The sequence below is a fragment of the Ranitomeya imitator genome, chromosome 6, assembly GCF_032444005.1.
Source record: "Ranitomeya imitator isolate aRanImi1 chromosome 6, aRanImi1.pri, whole genome shotgun sequence".
NCBI classification, from domain to species: Eukaryota; Metazoa; Chordata; class Amphibia; order Anura; family Dendrobatidae; genus Ranitomeya; species Ranitomeya imitator.
In genome coordinates this window covers 178,881,073-178,898,090 of record NC_091287.1, presented here as the reverse complement: position 1 = coordinate 178,898,090, position 17,018 = coordinate 178,881,073, and the positions used below count along the sequence as shown (strand labels likewise).

The following is a 17,018-nucleotide window of genomic DNA, read 5'->3' as shown; positions in this document are numbered from 1 at the left end:
TCCACTATCTATCCACTATCTATCTATCTATCTATCTATCTATCTATCTATCTATCCATCCAGTGAAATTTAACCTTTCAATATAACGTTTTGTGTTTACATAGTCCAAGCCGCCCAGCAAAAAAAAAGGATTGTGGTTGACGAAAAGCCCTTGGACATTCATAACGAGACGCTAATCACTCTAGTGGAAGCCAATCCATCCATACGGGACCAAAGCGACAGCTCCCACCATGACATAGTCAAAAACAGGAAGTTGTGGGATAAAATTATATGCCATTTCGACCCACGATACATGGAGAAGTCGGCATCCTCTAAGAAAAAAATTGGTACATATTGTTGAAGTTAACTTGCAAAATGTAAAGATTGCAAACAGTCAAACATATTTTGTAATTTTTTTTTTTTAAATCCACTAAATCTACTAAAAAACTTACAAAAAAATATACTATTTATCTACTATCTATCCACTATCTATCTACTATCTACTATCTATCTATCTATCCACTATTTATCTACTATCTATCAACTATCTATCTATCCACTATTTATCAACTATCTAACAACTATCTATCTACTATCTATCAACTATCTACTATCTATCATCTATTTATCTCATTTTTTTTTTTACTTTAAAGCCGATGCTGTCCATACCCGTTGGAGATCAATTAGGGATCGCTTTGTATGTGACTTCTGCAACAGCCAAAACACACCCAGTGGATCTGATGGCAAACGGGTCACCTCTTATGTACATTCTGAGCAATTGCTCTTTCTGCAAAAAAACTTAGTCGCAGCGCTCGTAAGTAAAAAGATTTAGGTGTGCGAGACAAAATAGTTTAAATTAAAATAATTAACTTTTTTGGGGGGTTACAGAACGATATGCAGTACCGCTGCGCCTAGAGAGGCAGAGGAACTGGAGCCATCTCCACTGGAACCAAGCCAGCAAACGGGCGCTGAAGATGTGTCTGGCCAGAGCGAGCCACGATCTGTGGAGAGAAGTACTGTGGCTTCTGGTGTGAGTGCCCATTTGCAAGCACAGCGTGGACGCAAGCGAGCATCCCAAAAAGATGAAGCTGATGCCATAATTGTCGATGGACTCCAACGGGTAGAGGATATGTGTCGCAGTGAACACAGAGACCTGAGGCGGGAAATTACGGACTTGCAATCCCGTGAGTCTGTATATGCAGCCAATGAGTGGAAGCTCCTGTTTTTGTCCTATGTGCCTGTAGCTCAAAATATCCCGGCACACAGAAACATTATGTTTAGGTAAAGACTTAATGACCTAGTTGAGGAATTTTTGGGCCCCCAGGAACCCACTTCCTCGAGGACAAGAAGCATGGACATGCCGGCCTACAACCCACAATACAGAGGCCGGGGTGAACCGAGCATGGAACAGCAGAGGCAATGTAGCAGTCCATCGTACAGTTGGGCAGACAATACGCCCGCGCAATATCACAGTCTATAAGTACTGTTCACGGTCACCAACCTGTTGCAATTACAGCGTTTACATTTTTTGTGTTTAATTTCATTTCACCCAATTTTTTGTGTATGTTTTTGTTTTGTTCATCCCTATGGGATATCATATGTTAAAAATGTCTAGCAACACTGCGTCTGGAAAATTTTCTAACATTTATAGTAAACTATTACTTTAAAATTTCATATTCTTGTATGACTTTAACTTTTTACACTACATAATATGACTAACTTTTTACACTAGATAAATAAGGTTATGGGAACTCAAACAAAAATTGCCCCACACATTTCACCAATAACATCAGGCTATAACATCAGGCTTCAACATGTTCACACGTGTATGTCTTGCCATGGAACAAGGCCTTCATGTGTGAAGTAACTAGCAAATTGATCACGAATCCTCATAATTTCAACTGTAGACCGAACAGCAGTCGAATCTATGTTGATGAGGTTCGAATCACAGTCATCGGGGTCAAGCACCTGGGGTTCATGTCTGGAAGCAAAATTGTGCAGACAGATGCATGCCTTCACTACACGGTCCACATTTTCAGGTTGCAGTTGCATGCAAGTTAGTAAGATTCGCCATTTTAAGGTCAAAATACCAAAGGCACACTCCACATTACGTCTTGCCCGGCTCAAGCGATAATTAAAAATGCATCTTGTGGAGTTTAGAGTACGGCTTGAGTACGGCTTTAGGAGATTTTGTTTGAGTTGGAACGCCTCATCCCCAACTAAAACATAGGGCAAACTTGGGCCTTCAGTCCCCGGAAGTGGTCGTGCTGAGGCTATGTTGAAGCTGTTGCTGTACAAACATCTCCCCATGTTGGAGTCTCTGAAGACTCTGGAATCGTTCGTCCGGCCATACGCACCAATATCCACAGCAACAAAACGGTATCTAGCATCCGCAATAGCCATCAATACAATAGAAAAGTATTTTTTATAGTTATAGTATAGTGATCCACTATGCGCTGGCTTCTGAATACGAATGTGCTTGCCGTCCACGACACCAATGCAATTGGGGAAATAAGCCACATCCTTGAAATGTTGGGAAATCGATAGCCACACTTCTGTTGTCGGGGTCGGTAGCACAAGTTGTTGTAAGTTGTTCCAAATGGCATCACAAGTTTCACGAACTAGTTGGCAAATGGTTGTTTCCCCAGTCTAAATTGAAAATGCAGTGACGCAAAAGATTCTCCGGTAGCCAGATATCTGTCGGCAATCACAAAGAAAAAAAAAAAATATTGTTAGGATTTTAAAGTGCAACTAACAAAAAGGCTAGTTAAAATGGAATAATACAATTGCCTAAATGTACATAATTATGCCCCACAATAAATTACATCTGGTCTTTGTCAATAGAAGAATGTTCAAAAAAAAATTATAATTACCTCAGAGTCACCACCACTAAACGTTGCTCCGCACAAATGCTTTCACGGAAAGTGCTGCGCTGATGATGTATCTCATCCTTCACATGCGAGAGCAGAACATCAAAGGTCTCAATGGACATCCGTAGATAGCGTTGGAATTTGAAGGGATGATCCCGAAGCTGAACATACAGGGTGTGAAAGGCACCATATGTATTCTGTAAGAAATTCAACTCATGGATCCAATATCTCCTTTGAGAAATACGCTTTCTCTGCCGAAGTCGCAATTGCATCAAGCGAAATCTACAAACATCTTGCTAGCAGAAGTTCACTCAATGCTCTCAAAATGGAGAATGTGTATGCACCCACACCCGACGCTGACAATAGGAAAAAAAAAAACGAACAACTTTATTGACAGTGCCAAACGCAGACAAACGGATGCTTCACGAACGGACATCAGAATGACAAACGCAGTCACGTGCGTTAATGCAATTGTTAACGTGAAGCCAAATTTTCAACAAATTTGGCTCTTTTCTGTACATGCGTTTAACGGAATGTACTTAACGCAATGTGAACCTAGCCTAAGGGGCAGTGACTGTATGGAGCATCTGTATGGGGCCATAACGATTGTGCAGCACTATAAGGGGCAGTGACTGTATGGATCATCTTATTGTGCCCTTATTACCCTTTATGCAGGATTATATGGGGCATATTTTAATATGGAGCATTTAATGGGGCCCATCAAACTTTATGGAGCATTATATTGGGCTCCTGATTCAATATGGATTTTCAAAAACACTTAACCTACTGATGTCTCAATTAATTTTACTTTTATTGGTATCTATTTTTACTTTTGACATTTACCGATAGCTGCTGCATTTTCCACCCTAGGCTTATACTCGAGTCATTAAGTTTTCCCAGTTTTTTATGGCAAAATTAGGGGGGTCGGCTTATACTCGGGTGGGCTTATACTCGAGTATATACGGTAATTATAATTGCAGCATAATCTGCCTTAAAAGGGAAAAATGTATTAGTTATGCCTAGTACAAAGCCATGCACATGTGTAAAAGTAACCATTTGCTGCATTGCAAATTTGAAAGAAAAAAACTGTTTATGGAATATTTGCTGTAAGTAATAGAGATCTTTCTAATATTTATATTGTTAAACCATATAGGACAGAAGGAAGCTAGTACAGATTTTATACCCTCCTTTAGGAACTCAAGGTTCCTAAGAGCACAGTGGCCTCCATAATCCTTGAAGGGATGGTGCCGCGTTTATTATTATTATAAAGAAAAAAAATGTTAAATTCTTTATTTTTATAACATATTTTCAAGTGCACATTATTTATATAACTTTTGTATTAATTTTTTTGCAGCCACTGGGGGCTGCCATTTTGCTTTGCAGGAGTGTAAGAGTCACTGCATGACACTTACACACTGCAAATACAGCTGCCCTGGGCATAGAGATGAGTGGTCGGACGCCAACCCTATCAATAACACTGTAGCCGCATTAGCTGTGACCTGGGCATGTCCTCCTCGGCTGTCCAGGTCACAGCTGTCAGAGGAGATCGCGGCCATTTTGTTGCAGCCCATATCGTATGCTGTGGGCTTTATTTTCCCCTGTGATTGCACACACTGTGGGGTCATGCTGTCATATGTCAGCGTCACCCCGCAGCTGTGACTGTCTCCCACGGTAATGCTACCACCGGTACTGTAGATCACAGCGCTGTGGGATCATGCTGGCAGATATCAGCGTGATTCCGCAGCTGACTGTGACCCGCAGTGGTTACCTGTGGTAAAAAAAAGCAGGCGCGGACGAATGAGATTGCTGCTCCCATTGGGCTCTGTCCGATGGGAGAGTAGTTTCATCTGCTGGTGCCTGTGCTCACAGTTAAAAAGAAAGTTACATTACACACATATTCACATAAAAATAAAAAAACATTATACTCACCTCACACCAAATACCCCAATGCCTTTGTCTCCTAGAAATAATGCAAAATAAATATAATAATAATAATAATTATCCAACCTATACTCCCTGTCCGCCGCAGTCCAGGTAATCCAGATTGTCCCACAGCGATCTCACATGTAGAACACCTGGTCGCCAGCGATACACTGACAGGAGCTAATTGCCCCCTGCAGTGTATCACTGCGCCGCCATGAGAGTTCAACGGAGTTCATTAGCTATTGGTGCTATCACTTACAGCACCGCTGTGTGAGAATTTTCCCACGCAGCAGTGGTACTGTAAAAGGAGATCACCGGGGCTAATGAATTCCGGTGAACTCTCACTGCAGCTCAGTAATACACTGAAGTAGGGATTACCTCCTGTCAGTGTATCGCCGGCTGTCTTTCAGAGCAGTCACATCACTGATGTGACTGCTCTCAAAGTGATCAGGATCGTCGTGGGACATTATGGATTGTTTTCTCGTTGGACAGGTGAGGAATATTTGTTGTTTATTATTTTATTTTGGTTGCAGGTGATGAAGGAGTTGGGGATTAGGTGTTTGGTAAGTATGGTTAATTAAGATTACTAAAGGACCTTATTCTGGCTGTGTGTGTCTTTATTTACTATATTACTATGGGGTTAGTAATGGGGACATCTTATTGATGCCTCTCCATTACTAAGCCATGGGCTTGATGTCACCTTACAATAGAAGGTGACATCAACCCCACAAATATTTGCCCACTTGCCACCACCACAGGGCACATAGGAAGAGCAAAGATAAGTGCCAGAACTGGGGCATCTATAAGATGCCCCAATTCTGGGGTGGCTGGGAGCTGATGTTTTTAGCCGGGGGAGGGGCACTATCCATGGCCCCTTCCTAGTCTATTAATATCAGCCCACAGCTGTCTGTATAGCCTTTGCTGGTTATTAATTATAGGGGTACCCAACATCATTTTTTGCTGGGGTCCCCCATTTTAATAGCCAGTAAAGGCTAAGTATAAAGCTGTGAACTGATATTAATAGCCTGGGAAGCTCCATGGGTATTACCCCCTTCCCAGGCTATAAACATCTGCCCCCAGCCGTCGGATTTCACTCTGCTGGTTATAAAAATTGCATGAGAGCCCACACAATTTTTTTTTCATTTTTTTTCTTTAAAATTAACAGTTGCTGTCTGGTTACAGCCCATGTACGTTCGTTCTGTTAACGCTCCTACATGGGATGGTCACAATGTGTACGTAGGTTTGTGTATGTTTGTGTTTGCTTATTGGCTTAGTAATGACTGTGTCGGGCTGAGTGTGAGCGTGAGTGTGTGAGCGTGAGTGTCAGGGTGCGAGCGTGTGAGTGTGAGCATGTCAGCATGTGAGTGTGAGCGTCAGCGTGTGAGTATCAGAGTGTGAGCGTCAGTGTGAGTGTGCGTCAGCGTGAGTGTAAGCAAGTTGCGGGATACAGTGACACAAGAAAGGCAGAGCAAGTGTTAATTTGATTTAACAGTGAAGATACTCCTCGTAGGGAGATAAACAGTTAAATAAAAAATGAAGATAAGGGAAACAATGTCAATGCAGCAACAGTTCACTTATTAAATTTGTGTCCTTGGTTTCCTCAGACGCAGATGATCCGGTGAGGATTGTAGTTTCAGCAACGGCCAATGAAATGTCCTCAGATTGGGTCCTTTCAGCAATGGTTCATCTTCTGGCGGCAGCGGTCGGTCTCTGGTACTTTTCGCTGAGCCACTAGTCCTTAAGAACGTGAGTCCGAAACAAACAAGGCCGCGGCACTCTCAGAGTCAAATGGGTGGGAAGCAAGTGGCCTTCTCTCCTCTGCACATGCACGGTACTCACAGTCACTGAGTGCACGGCACTTTTCTCTGCAGTGGTCCCGCTGGAGGTGGCGGGGACCAAACAATGTAGCCTGACGCAGAGTCGGTGCTCAGAGGATGGAGCATACTGCTCCGCCGGCTGCGCTCTGCTGATTCATGCCAAACTGCATAGCACGTGCTGCTCTGCATTTCCCCTGATACCAGAAAGTCTCTCACGCAGTAAGTCTCTGATGCAGCCATCCTGTATCTGTTCTCTGCGGTCCTTATCTCTACTGCACGGCCTGTCACTTTGCGGAGCGCGCCACACGCCTGCTTCTGCTTGCGCTGCTGGCGGGCAACTGACTGCTTCTTCACGCGCTTTCTCCTCACTGCCTAGCTTAGTCATGCCCCCTCTTCCTGGCTCATGGGGCCTATCCTGTCCCCTATTCTTTCCCCCGGACAACATGGGATGCAGCCTCAGCAGTTTTAGATCCAGCATGATGCAGACACCTGCATTCCGGTCTTCCTCCTTACATGATCACACTCCCCCAATGGACCAGCACACTGCTCTCCTGAAATACTCTGTGCTGCGGTCACCCTGCTCCTTCCACCATATATCTCAGTCTGTGGCCCCCCATAGACCAGCACACTGCTCTCCTGAAATACTCGGTGCTGCTGTCACACTGCTCCCTCCTCCATATAACTCCCTCTGTGACCTCCTATAGACCAGCACAGTGCTCTCTATCCCTCTGTGCCTGGTCTCTCTCCCCATGTGTGCTCTCTATCCCCCTGTGCCTGGTCTCTCTCCTCATATGTGCTCTCTATCCCCGTGCCTGGTCTCTCTCCCTATGTGTGCTTTCTATCCCCCTGTGCGTGGTCGCTCTCCCCATCCCCCTGTGCCTGGTCTCTCTCCCCATGTGTGCTCTCCCTCCTATGCAGTCCTCTCCCCCCCGCATGTCTCTCCCCATGGGTTACTCTCCTGCCTTTGCACTCCTCTCCCCAGGCATGTCTTTTGCCCCATGGGTCGCTCTCCCTTCTATGCACTCCTCTCCCTCCTGCATGTCTCTCTCCCTCCCATGCACTCCTCTCTCCCTTGCATGTCTCTCTCCCCATGGGTCGCTGTCCCTCCTATGCACTCCTTTCCACCTTGCATGTCTCTCTCCCCTATGCATTCCTCTCCCCCCTGCATGTCTCTCTCCCCTTGAGTCGCGCTCCCTCCTATGCAGTCTTCTCCCCCCTTCATGTCTCTCTCCCCATGGGTCGCTCTCCGTCCTATGCACTCCTTTCCCCCTTGCATGTCTCTCTCCCCATGGGTCGCTCTCCCTCCTATGCACTCCTCTCCCCCCTGCATGTTTCTCTCCTCATGGGTCACGCTCCCTCCTATGCAGTCCTCTCCCCCCTGCATGTCTGCCTGATACAGTGAGCAGCACCAACTAACAGAATCGTTGCTGCCTGCCATCCTCGGCGACTGTCTACTTATCAGTATTACTTTGCAGTAAACAACAAAATGGTTCCGCACTGTGTTCCTAAATGTCATCCTCTCTTATCCCTTAGCAAACATCCAGAAGGGGAGTAGAGGAGTGATATCACACACGTCACCAGATTCAGCCCATAATTACTGCAGTGCAGTAATGTGAGCTAGTTGTACACTAAGTTTTTGTCAAATTTCAGTAGCTGCTCCCCCTAATGTTTAAAAGTGGAAATACGAAACCTTTTGAAATTTTTCATATTTTACTAAATTATAAATAAATGATATTTTTTAAGAAAATGTAAACATTAACCCCTCTATGACCTTAGACGTACTATCCCGTCGAGGTGCCCTGGGCTTATCTGACCCTGGACGGGGGAAGCGCGGCCGATCGCGGCCGGGTGTCAGCTGCTTATCGCAGCTGACATCCGGCACTATGTGCCAGGAGCGGTCACGGACCGCCCCCGGCACATTAACCCCTGGCACACCGCGATCAAAGATGATCGCGATGTGCCGGCGGTGCAGGGAAGCACCGCGCAGGGAGGGGGCTCCCTGCGGGCTTCCCTGAGCCCCCCGCAGCAACGCGATGTGATCGCGTTGCTGCGAGGGTCTCCTCACCTCCCTCCCTGCTCGAGCCCCGGATCCAAGATGGCCGCGGATCCGGGTCCTGCAGGGAGGGAGGTGGCTTCACAGAGCCTGCTTAGAGCAGGCACTGTGAAGGCTGCAGCGCTGCATGTCAGATCAGTGATCTGACAGAGTGCTGTGCAAACTGTCAGATCACTGATCTGTGATGTCCCCCCCTGGGACAAAGTAAAAAAGTTAAAAAAAAATTTTCCAAATGTGTAAAAAAAATAAAAAAAAATATTCCAAAATAATGAAAAAAAATAAAAAAATATTATTCCCATAAATACATTTCTTCATCTAAATAAAAAAAACAAAACAATAAAAGTACACATATTTAGTATCGCCGCATCCGTAACGACCCGACCTATAAAACTGTCCCACTAGTTAACCCCTTCAGTAAACACCGTAAGAAAAAAAAAAAAAAACGAGGCAAAAAACAACGCTTTATTATCATACCGCCGAACAAAAAGTGGAATAACACGCGATCAAAAGGACAGATATAAATAACCATGGTACCGCTGAAAGCGTCATATTGTCCCGCAAAAAAAGAGCCGCCATACAGCATCATCAGCAAAAAAATAAAAAAGTTATAGTCCTGAGAATAAAGCGATGCAAAAATAATTATTTTTTCTGTAAAATAGTTTTTATCGTATAAAAGCACCAAACCATAAAAAAATGATATAAATGAGGTATCGCTGTAATCGTACTGACCCGAAGAATAAAACTGATTTATCAATTTTACCAAACGCAGAACGGTATAAACGCCTCCCCCAATAGAAATTCATGAATAGCTGGCTTTTGGTCATTCTTCCTCACAAAAATCGGAATAAAAAGCGATAAAAAAATGTCACGTGCCCAAAAATGTTTTCAATAAAAACGTCAACTCGTCCCGCAAAAAACAAGACCTCACATGACTCTGTGGACCAAAATATGGAAAAATTATAGCTCTCAAAATGTGGTATTGCAAAAAATATTTTTTGCAATAAAAAGGGTCTTTCAGTGTGTGACGGCTGCCAATCATAAAAATCCGCTAAAAAACCCGCTATAAAAGTAAATCAAACCCCCCTTCATCACCCCCTTAGTTAGGGAAAAATAAAAAAAAATGTATTTATTTCCATTTTCCCATTAGGGCTAAGGTTAGGGCTAGGATTAGGGTTAGGGTTAGGGCTAGGGTTAGGGCTAGGGTTAGGGCTAGGGCTAGGGTTAGGGCTAGGGTTAGGGCTAGGGCTAGGGTTAGGGCTAGGGTTAGGGCTAGGGTTAGGGTTAGGGCTAGGGTTAGGGCTAGGGTTAGGGCTAGGGTTAGGGCTAGGGTTAGGGCTAGGGTTAGGGTTAGGGTTGGGGCTACAGTTAGGGTTGGGGCTAAAGTTAGGGTTAGGGTTTAGATTACATTTACAGTTGGGAATAGGGTTGGGATTAGGGTTAGGGGTGTGTCAGGGTTAGAGGTGTGGTTAGGGTTACCGTTGGAATTAGGGTTAGGGGTGTGTTTAGATTAGGGTTTCAGTTATAATTGGGGGGTTTCCACTGTTTCGGCACATCAGGGGCTCTCCAAACACGACATGGCGTCCGATCTCAATTCCAGCCAATTCTGCGTTGAAAAAGTAAAACAGTGCTCCTTCCCTTCCGAGCTCTCCTGTGTGCCCAAACAGGGGTTTACCCCAACATATGGGGTATCAGCGTACTCAGGACAAATTGGACAACAACTTTTGTGGACCAATTTCTCCTGTTACCCTTGGGAAAATACAAAACTGGGGGCTAAAAAATAATTTTTGTGGGAAAACAAAAAGATTTTTTATTTTCACGGCTCTGCGTTATAAACTGTAGTGAAACACTTGGGGGTTCAAAGTTCTCACAACACATCTAGATAAGTTCATTGAGGGGTCTAGTTTCCAATATGGGGTCACTTGTGGGGGGTTTCTACTGTTTAGGTACATTAGGGGCTCTGCAAACGCAATGTGACGCCTGCAGACCAATCCATCTAAGTCTGCATTCCAAATGATGCTCCTTCCCTTCCGAGCCCTCCCATGCGCCCAAACGGTGGTTCCCCCCCACATATCGGGTATCAGCGTACTCAGGACAAATTGGACAACAACATTTAGGGTCCAATTTCTCCTGCTAACCTTGGAAAAATACAAAACTGGGGGCTAAAATATAATTTTTGTGGAAAAAAAAATATTTTTTATTTGCACGGCTCTGCGTTATAAACTGTAGTGATTTACTTGGGGGTTCAAAGCTCTCACAACACATCAAGATGAGTTCCTTAGGGGGTCTACTTTCCAAAATGGTGTCACTTGTGGGGGGTTTCTACTGTTTAGGTACATTAGGGGCTCTGCAAACGCAATGTGACGCCTGCAAACCATTCCATCTAAGTCTGCATTCCAAATGGCGCTCCTTCCCTTCCGAACCCTCCCATGCGCCCAAACGGTGGTTCCCCCCCCACATATGGGGTATCAGCGTACTCAGGACAAATTGGACAACAACTTTTGGGGTCCAATTTCTCCTGTTACCCTAGGGAAAATACAAAACTGGGGGCTAAAAAATAATTTTTGTGGGAAAAAAATTTTGTTTTATTTTTATGGCTCTGCATTATAAACTTCTGTGAAGCCCTTGGTGGGTCAAAGTGCTCACCACACCTCTAGATAAGTTCCTTTGGGGGTCTACTTTCCAAAATGGTGTCACTTGTGGGGGGTTTCAATGTTTAGGCACATCAGTGGCTCTCCAAACGCAACATGGCGTCCCATCTCAATTCCTGTCAATTTTGCATTGAAAAGTCAAACGGCGCTCCTTCCCTTCCGAGCTCTCCCATGCGCCCAAACAGTGGTTTACTGCCACATATGGGGTATCAGCGTACTCAGGACAAATTGGACAACAACTTTTTGGGTCCAATTTCTCCTGTTACCCTTGGTAAAATAAAACAAATTGGAGCTGAAATAAATTTTTTGTGTAAAAAAGTGAAATGTTCATTTTTATTTAAACATTCCAAAAATTCCTATTAAACACCTGAAGGGTTAATAAACTTCTTGAATGTGGTTTTGAGCACCTTGAGGGGTGCAGTTTTTAGAATGGTGTCACACTTGGGCATTTTCTATCATATAGACCCCTCAAAATGACTTCAAATGAGACGTGGTCCCTAAAAAAAAATGGTGTTGTAAAAATGAGAAATTGCTGGTCAACTTTTAACCCTTATAACTCCCTAACAAAAAAAAAAATTGGTTCCAAAATTATGCTGATGTAAAGGAGACATGTGGGAAATGTTACTTATTAAGTATTTTGTGTGACATATCTCTGTGATTTAATTGCATAAAAATTCAAAGTTTGAAAATTGCGAAATTTTCAAAATTTTCGCCAAATTTCCGTTTTTTTCACAAATAAACGCAGGTACTATCAAAGAAATTTTACCACTATCATGAAGTACAATATGTCACGAGAAAACAATGTCAGAATCACCAGGATCCGTTGAAGCGTTTCGGAGTTATAACCTCATAAAGGGACAGTGGTCAGAATTGTAAAAATTGGCCTGATCATTAACGTGCAAACCACCCTTGGGGGTAAAGGGGTTAATTCTTAAAAATTTTTCAATTGCTGAAATTTTTTTTTTTTTCATGGCACCTTCCCTTTAAATGTTCGGGACCACCAGAAGTCTTCCTAGACCTGGCCGTCCAGCCAAACTGAGCAATCATGGCAGAAGAGCCTTGGTGAGAGAGGTAAAGAAGAACACCAAGATCACTGAGGCTGAGCTCCAGAGATGCAGTAGGGAGCCTGAATGTTATGTCCATATGCACTAAGGTGTTAGAGAAGTAATATATCACTTTTTCTGCAGGATGTTTTTATGTAAATGAGGATGTAACCTCATAGGGAAAAATGCTATATGAACAGCAGTGTGGGTTTCCCATTGAAATCAATAGGAAATATATTTAAAGATTATGTAAAGGGGTTTTTTATGGATTTTTGGAGAGGATCACATGCAAAAAACCTCTGTGTGAACATACTCTACCAATGGCTAAAAGTAAGGCATTTTTTCTCCACCTGGATCTGTGTAGAGACTTTTTCAATTTGCAACCTTTTTTGTCACTTTTTGACATATTTCATAAATGTGTATCAAAACCTGGTCATCAACAAGTCATTCCACTTATACAAGGTAATGTGACTAATGAAAATGGTTCTAAATTCTTGCACAAATAGGTACAAATAATGTGACAGAGCAGATTAGACATTGTTTTTATTTCACCCAAAAAGTCACAAATACATTGACATTATGGCCAATTATTTTCTAACCATATTTTCTTGTTGTTTTTCTTAATACAATGCTAATTTGATATCTTCAATGTATTATGTTACATTTAAATTATTACAAAGTTCCTCCCCAAAAAGAAAATGAGGGACAGTCTTCCCCTTAGCATCCTTTGCCAGCATTATAATCAGAGAGCACATCCTGTTAACGAGTCTGAAGTAAAGGTACTGTTACAATTAACGATTTACCAACGATCACGACCAGCGATACAACCTGGCCGTGATCGTTGGTAAGTCGTTGTGTGGTCGCTGGAGAGCTGTCACACAGACCGCTCTCCAGCGACCAACGATGCTGAAGTCCCCGCATAACCAGGGTAAACATCGGGTTACAAAGCGCAGGGCCGCGCTTAGTAACCCGATGTTTACCCTGGTTACCATTGTAAAAGTAAAAAAAAAAACACTACATACTTACATTCCTGTCGGGTCCCCCAGCGTCAGCTTCCCTGCACTGTGTAAGCGCTGGCCGGAAAGCAGAGCGGTGACGTCACCGCTGTGCTCTGCTTTACGGCCGGCCGGCGCTGACACTGGGGGACGCAGGGAAGCTGACGCTGAGGGACGTGACAGGAATGTAAGTATGTCGTTTTTTTTTTACTTTTACAATGGTAACCAGGGTAAACATCGGGTTACTAAGCGCGGCCCTGCGCTTAGTAACCCGATGTTTACCCTGGTTACCAGTGAAGACATCGCTGAATCGGCGTCACACACGCCGATTCAGCGATGTCAGGGGGTGATCCAGTGACGAAATAAAGTCCTGATCATTCCCCAACGACCAACGATTTCCCAGCAGGGGCCTGATCGTTGGTCGCTGTCACGCATAACGATTTTGTTAACGATATTGTTGCTACGTCACAAAAAGCAACGATATCGTTAACGATATCGTTATGTGTGACGGTACCTTAAGAGAAAAGCAAGTTCTAAGGTGACTGTGGGGTGTGACTTTGTAGGTCCTCATCCAAAACTGCCAGATTCATCTGATGTGTGCGTGGAATTCCCAATTTTACCCGAACAGATGATGGCGGGGGAGATAAAATCACACATTTGGCATTAATTTGTCGATTCCTCTTGCTGTACATGAGGGTAAGCCCCCTGCTGTCCCCATAGAGAACATATGAATACTCAGGCAGCCCGGGCATTCATGTGCGTACAGGAGTCAGAAGAGACAACTGTTTGCAGACTAATCAATCAGCCAACAGTTATTTCATTGTATGGTTATATTAAGAGTATGTCCACATCCTTTATGAGAATATTTCTGAATGAGTAATCCACTTCAAAGAAATGGTTGAAATTTATTGTTTTTGGCACATTTTTGTTGCGTTTTATATAATTTACTAGATGGTGGCCCGATTCTAACGCATCGGGTATTCTAGAATATGCATGTCCACGCAGTATATTGCCCAGCCCACGTAGTATATTGCCCAGCCACATAGTATATTGCCCAGCCACGTAGTATATTGCCCAGCCACGTAGTATATTGCCCAGCCACGTAGTACATTGCCCAGCCACGTAGTATATTGCCCAGCCACGTAGTATATTGCCCAGCCACGTAGTATATTGCCCAGCCACGTAGTATATTGCCCAGTCACGTAGTATATTGCCCAGCCACATAGGGTATTGCCCAGTTACATAGTATATTGCCCAGTGATGTAGTATACAGCACAGAGCCACGTAGTATATTGGCCAGTCACGTACTATATTGCTCAGCCACGTATGTCACAGGTTAAAAAATAAACATATACTCACCTTCCGAGGGAGCCCTTGTAGTCATGTCGCCTGTGTGCGGTGCACTCGGCAGCTTCCGGTCCCAGGGTCGGTCACATGACCGTGACGTCATGGCAGGTCCTTTTTGCGCAGGCCCTGTGATGAGGTCGCGGTCACATGACCGTGACGTCATGGCAGGTCCTTGTCACATACCACCCTTGCCACTGAAACCTGCCGCTTGCATGGAGCGGTTACCAGAGCGTCGCGAGGAGTGGGAAAGATGGCGGAAGGTGAGTACCGGTATATAATGATTTTTTATTTTTTTTATTATTTTTATGTTAGATCCTTTTACTATTGACGCTGCATAGGCAGCATCAATAGTAAAAACTTGGTCACACAGGGTTAATAGCGGCGGTAACGGAGTGTGTGACCTGCGGCTTAACGCTATCCGTTACCGTAGCATTAACCCTGTGTGAGCGGTGACTGTGGGGAGTATGGAGCGGGCGCCGGGCACTGACTGCAGGGGAGTAGGGAGGGACTAATCAGACTGTGGCCGTCGCTGATTGGTCGCGGCAGCCATGACAGGCAGCTGGCGAGACCAATCAGCGATTTTGATTCCGTGACAGACAGAGGCCACGACCAATGAATATCCATGACAGAAAGAAGGACAGACAGAAGGACAGACAGAAAGATGGAAGTGACCCTTAGACAATTATATAGTAGATGTGTATTTGAAAAGCACCAAGAATTGATATATTTCTTTTTTATCCTCATAGAAAATAAGTGTGGAAATAACAGGACCATGTGCATTATAGAGTTTTTTCCATTGAAATAAATAGGGAGATTATTTAGAGAGTATTTAAAATGGTCTTGGAAGTGGATTTTAGAGCAGAATCTGATCCAAAATCCACATAAAGAAATTTTGTTTTAACCTACTCGAGCGCCTCACTCACTTCTTTACACATAGGCATAAATGCACTGATCTGTCTAACCTGTTGATTTTGATTATATATTTGGATTTATTTTTATTCTTTGTGAATTGCAAAATGTGTACATTAAACATAGAAATTAGCCTGTTTTAGGATGGTTATCAATATGCAGCGTTATATTAGGAAAAGTGTGTTTGATCTCTGTATCCAAATCCAAACCGACAATGAACACTGAGATAGCACTGCCATTTGTCTGATTTTATTTCATTCTTTTCAATGTGTTTGCTTCATTTGATTGTAAAGCACTGTGTAGTAGACGTCTGCTATAGAGGTTACAAGAACTATTTGTATTATCAGTGTAGAACTGATCTGCTCCCATACAGCAGCAATGTGAAGCTAGGCATCAAACATGCACATAGGAAGAAAAATCGAACTTTTGTGTTGGGGAACTTTGCATCTAGTACAGCTTTATACTAAGCCAATTTCTAAGGGTTGAATAGATGCATAGATTGATGGATGTGTAACTTGTAATTACGGTTAGGTACACAAAAAGCTTGCTAAGAAGAGTATATTCAATGTAATTTTACATAAACTAGAGAAAATCATCGGTCACAAGAACATTACAATACTACACTCCTGAGTTGTATGTTTATGATAGACATAATATGAAGAAAAATTAATTACTTATGAGCACATGTAAATTTATAACTAAAGGCAATGAACAAGGTTTTTTCAAGTAAAATAAATTATTGAAATTAAAATATGGTTGAATTATTTCATAATAAAATATTTTAGGCATATATACAAACATATAGAAGGAAATCACATGTAGAAATGCACTTTTTATATTTAGAATGATCTTAAGGCTGTTTACAACACAAATCAAATATTGAGATTACCTGTATTATCATAAAGTACATGGAAGGGAAATAAGTAAGGTTATGAATGCAGGGAAGATGGAGCAGCAGTTCAAATAAACAATAGGACTCAATAGCTACAGTAATCCAGTTATTTAGCTTCTTGGGATTAGGTAGACACAAAGCTGCTGGAAGACAATGTTACTTACAGTTTACAGGGTAAATCCTCTGGATCTCCAGAAGCCGCACTCTCACATATGATGCTCTGGGAAAGCGGATCACTCTATATAATCAGCATAGCCTCCTCCTGTGGCCAATCACAGACACTCAACAGTCAGCTGCATCTCCCCATAGCAGGGCAGTGTAGTGACCAACCCTATTGTACTGTAGAATACAGAGTGATGATTAGCAGAGCACACTTCAAGGAAATGGAAAGCATATGAAAGACAAACTTCATCAGCTTCACAGTCATGGCACAATATGCCATAGGAGTACTATGCAGCCATACAAGCAAGCAGCAATTAGTTTTAAACTCTCGATCCAATTCCTTGTATAAATAAATATTGCAAATTGCATCTAAGTAGCTA

General features: G+C 43.2%; 1 protein-coding gene across 1 annotated transcript in view; it reads right to left on the bottom strand.

Annotated features, from left to right (window-relative positions):
* Window positions 1–16,760, bottom strand: part of DDC (dopa decarboxylase) — a 313,463-nt gene extending 296,703 nt beyond the window's left edge. The window contains exon 1 of the mRNA XM_069730344.1: window positions 16,641–16,760. The gene's annotated coding sequence lies outside the window, so the exon portion shown is untranslated. The remainder of the gene's footprint in view (window positions 1–16,640) is intronic.
* Between the last annotated feature and the right edge of the window lie 258 nt (window positions 16,761–17,018).